The 6,000-nt window shown below is 39.9% G+C and overlaps 1 non-coding gene across 1 annotated transcript; it reads right to left on the reverse strand.

Annotated features, from left to right (window-relative positions):
- Positions 1-5,470: 5,470 nt before the first annotated feature.
- On the reverse strand, positions 5,471-5,577 carry LOC128133984 (small nucleolar RNA R71). The gene has a single exon (XR_008232308.1). It is a non-coding gene; the product is annotated as a small nucleolar RNA R71 (small nucleolar RNA).
- Between the last annotated feature and the right edge of the window lie 423 nt (positions 5,578-6,000).

Consider the following 6,000-nt stretch of genomic DNA (forward strand, 5'->3'; position numbering starts at 1 on the left):
TACGGCCGTAAACTCGCCAACCTTTAGAAACCGTAAACTCGCCAATCTTCAGAAACCGTAAACTCGCCAACCTTCAGAAACCGTAAACTCGCCAACCTTAAGAGACCGTAAACACCTTTTTGGTGGTACTTTTGGCTGAAAACCCATTTCTTCGATTCAAGCAAGTCTCGGTAACATTCCTCAACCGAATTCAAGTGTTCTTATGACACTTTATTTATCGAAATCGCTGATTTAGATACATATACGTATTTATTTGATAATAGGATTTCGTTAAGTGTCACGTGCAACAACTCGGGAACCTTCTTTTCAGTCAACAACTCCACGCAACAACTGTGAGTTCATACCCCTACATTTTTCCGTATTTTCAAGGGTTTTCAGGGGGGAATACAAGCTAAACATAAATGTTTTTCTTATAAGCTGAACATAAATGTTTTCAAAAATATACATAAAACTTATACAAATTTCATATTTTATTTCCCTTTTGCACTATGTTGAGCATAAGGGACGTTTTCACAAAATTGCATAGTTTTCCGGACACGTTATTCGCTACGTTATACATGCAAACTATAATCGGTATAGTTTGGGATTTCTCTAAAAAATTATCAAGCATAGGAACTTCTCTACTAAACATATGCACTGGAACAGAATCCGTTTATATTTTATATCACTGTTTTATCATGATTTTCATAATTGTAACCTATGCAGTTATAGCGGTTCAAAATCACATATCGGTCGAGGGCCGATATTTGATATATAGGTTATCGCGGTGGGATATCGGTGGGAAATCGGTTTTTTATATTACGTATCGCCTTTGTAACCTTGTGCTGTATTGGATGGATACAATGTCATTAAGTAAAACATATAGTAAATTAGAAAATGTTAGAAGCAAATGTTTGTCAATCTCAAAAAAAAACCCCACCATATATCTATATTTTGACAATAAATGAAGAGATTTAATTAAAACTTTAGCTATAAGCGCTATTTCACTGCTATCCCACCAATATTTGCCAAATATCAGTCAAATATCGGTCAATATCGCCGCTATTTGCGGTACCGCTATTTTGGACCGTTATTTAGTATTGCTATTTTGCCAACTACGATAACCGCTATCCTACCGATATCCCACCGCTATCCCACCGCTATTGATTGCATAGATTGTAACTTATCACTATACGTGGTATACCTTCGGATTTTCAATACGGTAGAACGCTACTGCGTTACATGTAAACTAGATTGTACGATACTGTGAGGCGCTACTTCATTACTGTATCCTTAGGTGTACAGGGATAAATTCTACCACTGTATAACCAGAGTCTCATGGAGGGAGAGCGTGAGGTTTGTGAATAGATCTATTTGGGACTGACAATCCCACATCTGGACTGTTAGCTACAGTTTGGCGGGCACGCCTAAGATGTACAAATGTCATTTAACGTCAACGCCTGAAGAACGTTGGAAAGGTCTCTAGTCATATCAGAAGTATCTGCGGAAGGAATGTCATGCATTCCTAGCTCATGTTGTCAATGAAACGCGAAAAGTTAGAGACCTCGAGAGCATCCCCGAAGTCTGTAACTTTCCTGATGTCTTCCCTGAAGATCTCCCAGGAATCCCTCCCGAACGTCAAGTTGAGTTTCGTATCGACTTGATCCTCGGAGCTACTCCTGTAGCTAAATCTCCTTACCGTTTAGCGCCAGCAGAAATGCCAGAATTATCCAGTCAGCTCAATGAGCTAATCAACAAAGGATTCATAAGGCCAAGTTCCTCACCCTGGGGAGCTCTGATCTTATTTGTGAAAAAGAAGGATGGATCCTTTCGGATGTGTATTGACTACCGAGAGCTGAATAAGCTGACCATCAAGAACCGATATCCTTTACCCAGAATTGACGATCTCTTCGACCAACTTCAGGGAGCCAGTTATTTCTCAAAGATCGATTTAAGATCAGGGTACCATCAGTTGCGAGTTCACAAGAATGATGTGCCCAAGACAGCATTCCGGACTCGCTATGGACACTACGAGTTTGTAGTAATGCCCTTTGGTCTGACTAACGCACCAACAGCATTCATGGACCTGATGAATCGGGTGTGCCGCCCTTTCTTAGACAAGTTTGTGATTGTGTTCATCGATGATATACTTGTCTATTCGCGGAGTGAAGATGATCATAAACAACACTTGAGGCAGGTGTTGGAAACATTAAGGGCGGAAAAGCTATACGCGAAATTCTTGAAGTGCGAATTCTGGATCAGGAAGGTGAATTTCCTTGGACACGTTATTAGCAAGGAAGGGATACACGTTGACCCATCCAAGATCAAAGCGATTGAGAATTGGTCTGCACCGAAGACACCCACAGAAATCCGGCAATTCTTGGGTCTCGCGGGCTATTATCGTAGGTTCATCCAAAACTTCTCCATAATCGCTAAGCCTTTAACTACCCTGACACAAATGGGTGTAACCTTCAGTTGGGGAGTCAAGTAAGACATTGCGTTTCAAACGTTGATGCAGGCCATGTGTAGCGCACCTATCTTGTCCCTGCCTGAAGGGACGGAAGACTTCATGGTCTACTGCGATGCAACCAATCAGTGCCTAGGCTGTGTGCTCATGCAACGAGGAAAGGTTATCGCCTATGCCTCGAGGCAGTTGAAAACACAAGAGGTCAATTACACAACTCATGATTTGGAGTTGGGAGCAGTGATCTTTGCGTTAAAGATCTGGAGACACTATCTCTATGGAACCAAGTGCACTATCTTCACCGACCATAGGAGCTTACAGCACATCTTTAATCAGAAGGAGTTAAACATGAGACATCGACGATGGGTCAAGCTACTCAGTGACTACGAGTGTGAAATTCGCTACCATCCCGGCAAGGCCAATGTGGTAGTAGACGCCCTCAGTCGAAAGGAGTATTCAGGGCGTAAGGTAAAGGCACTAACAATGACCATCCATTCCCACCTGTCCGCGCAGATCGGAGAGGCTCAGCTGGAAGCCTTAAAACCCGAGAACATGACAGGGGAAGCCTTGCGGGGAATGGACAAGAACTTGGAGGTCAAAGAAGACGGAGTGTACTATTTCATGAACCGTATCTGGACCCCAAAGTACAGCGGTTACAGAGAGGTTGTCATGAATGAGGCTCACAAGACTAAATACTTGATATGTGCATAATTAGTTAATTATTTAACATATATTCTTAGTTATTTTTGGTTAATTATGAGAATAATTTGGACAAAAGGTACTTAAAATGCTTTGAATTGTGTTTTCAGCCCAAAAGATATGCTTGGATGTAAAAAGGAGAAAAGGAAAGCAAGAGAAGATTAAAGGGTGCCAAGAATGACCTACTCGGCGAGTACCTCGGCCCTACTCGGCGAGTACACGATGAGATACTAGAAGATATGTACGACTGCTAACCTGAAGACGGATAAGTATTGACCTACTCGGCGAGTTGATTCTGCTACTCGCCGAGTAGCCTCTGTTTTGAGATATCTTTATAAGACGAATCCTGATCACTTGGGATAGAACTCCTGGCGATTTTTGAAGGATTGGCTGCGACTAAAAGGTTCAGAAGGCGCTAAGGAACCCTAGGCTTCAAGAGTTGGAAGAATTCAAGCAATTAGGTTAATTCTACCACTTAGACTTAGGAATTAAACATGTTTGCTTTCATAAACTTTGTTTTTATGCTTGTTTCTACTGCAACTATGAGTTAAACTCGTTTTTGTTTCTGTTTGGGGAATACCAAAGAACTCCTATGGTTTAATTATTGATTTTTGCTTAATTGTCTATTGGTGATTTATTAAATTAAGTTTGTTAAAGAACCTTATGTATTAATCACTACTATTTTCTGTTAATTGGAAGGCAATTAGGTTGCATGAACATCACTTAATTGTTAACCTCATATGTCTATGTGAATGCTAAAATATATGCTTAGAAGTAATGATTATGAAACTAAGATTAATAAGAAAATAGGAAGATTAATGTGTGAGCTTGTTTGAGAAACCATCAACAAGAGGTTAATTGAATTAATAACTTAATTGACTATTACAAATCTTATTTAATCCAAATAATTAATCTAGGGAATTAATTAGTTTAAACACTTGATCAACGCTTAAATTAGTTAATTGTCTAAGGGTTAGGAGTAATGAACATGAACCTAACTACTATCATTGGTAACCAATAGCAATTAATCTACCTTAACTTAAATAACCATAGGAGTGAATTGGTTGAACCTAAATAGAAACATCTTTATCAAATTTGGTGAATAGTTGTTGCTTTAGTTAATTAGTTAAATTTAATTTGTTAAGTTTCTAGTCTTGCAAAGCTAGAGAAAAACCATTTACTTTTATTATTTATTTTAGTTAAAATTAGCTATTAGTTTAATTTCCGTTCCCTGAGTTCGATACCTTACTTATCAACCTATACCACTTAAAGACAGGTTCACTGCCTTTGTGTGCTCAAATTATTAATAAAAAGTAGGGATAAAACTAGTTGAATTTACACACATCAAGTTTTTGGCGCCGTTGCCGGGGAACGGTTCTAAATAATTAAGCTAATTCCTAATTTTTTCGATCCTTTGTGTGAGTTTACTTGCATAAAGTTCATTTATTGCAGTTTAGTAAATAGCAATTAGGTTTTAGTATCTGTTTTAGTTAGATTTAAAACTTAGAAATTTTTTTTGAAAAATCACTGCTACTCGCCGAGTGCACTCGCGACTACTCGGCGAGTAACAGCTCATTTAGATTTTTTTTCTTTTAGTTGTTTGCAATTTTTTTTTGTTCTTTTTACGCTTTTATTTGATTAATTTCAGGACTTTCATGACCAGAGGAGCAAACACGCCACTGGTACCCCCGTTTGAAGACCCCGAATCCGAATTGAAAAGAAACAAAGGGAAGGACGTGGAGAGTTCAAGCACACCAAAGAAATCACCATTGTCCAACTTGAAGACTGTTTTCGGAAAAAAAGAAGAGCAGCAAATCCGGAGCTTCAAGCGCTTCCTTAATAATTGAAGAGCCAATTCAAGAAGAAATTAGATACGAAACCGAGGAAGAAGACGAGGCAACTTACGAGCAAGACACCGAAGAGGAGAAAGAATTAGCATTCACTATGGCTAACATTGATGAAATTCCCATGGGAGAATGGAAGAAGAGGATGCGCGACGACCATGGCCCGGGACTTGTGCAACCCGCAATTCCCGCAACTGCCACCTTTGAGCTAAAAGGTCATATCCTAGCTTCACTCAAGGAGATACCTTTCCACGGGAAAGATCATGAAGACGCCTACAAACATTTGGATGAAGTAAATGATGTTGCTGATTACTTCAACATTCCAAATGTTACCCGCGAAACTCAGCTGCTTAGGATGCTTCCAGTAACCTTCAAGGGTGCTGCTAAAGACTGGCTCAAATCACTTCCTCCTGGGTCAGTCACTACTTGGGCCAGAATGAAGGAAGAATTTATAGATCACTTTTGCCCACCATCAAAAATAGCCAAGCTCAAGAAGGCCATTGCAAACTTTGAACAACAAGCTGGAGAATCTTTATATGAAGCATGGGAGAGGTACAAAAGTTTACTACGAAATTGCCCACACCATGATCTAAACAGCCAGCAAGAAGTTTCCATCTTTTATGATGGAGTTAATGTCACAACCCGGCAGTTGCTAGACTCACAAGGCCCACTTACAAAGAAGCCACCCCCGGTGATTAAAGAATTAATTGAAGAATTCTCTAAACACTCTAGAGAATACCACAACCCTAGGAATGATGTCACGAGGGGAGCCGCGTACGCTGCTACTGAAGATTTATCCGCGGTCATGGCCATGTTAAAAACCATGGATAGGAGAATGGACAAAATGGATCAAACTATACATGCCATACGGGTGGGTTGTGAAAACTGCAATGGACCTCACCTCACTAGGGATTGTGATTTAGATGAGCACGGCAACAAAAAGGCACAAGTATGTTATTCGAGCGGTGACCGGTATGATGAAGACTGGCGAAAACAAAAAAAGGAGTGGCTGCC

Source organism: Lactuca sativa, chromosome 4 (assembly GCF_002870075.4).
Source record: "Lactuca sativa cultivar Salinas chromosome 4, Lsat_Salinas_v11, whole genome shotgun sequence".
NCBI classification, from domain to species: Eukaryota; Viridiplantae; Streptophyta; class Magnoliopsida; order Asterales; family Asteraceae; genus Lactuca; species Lactuca sativa.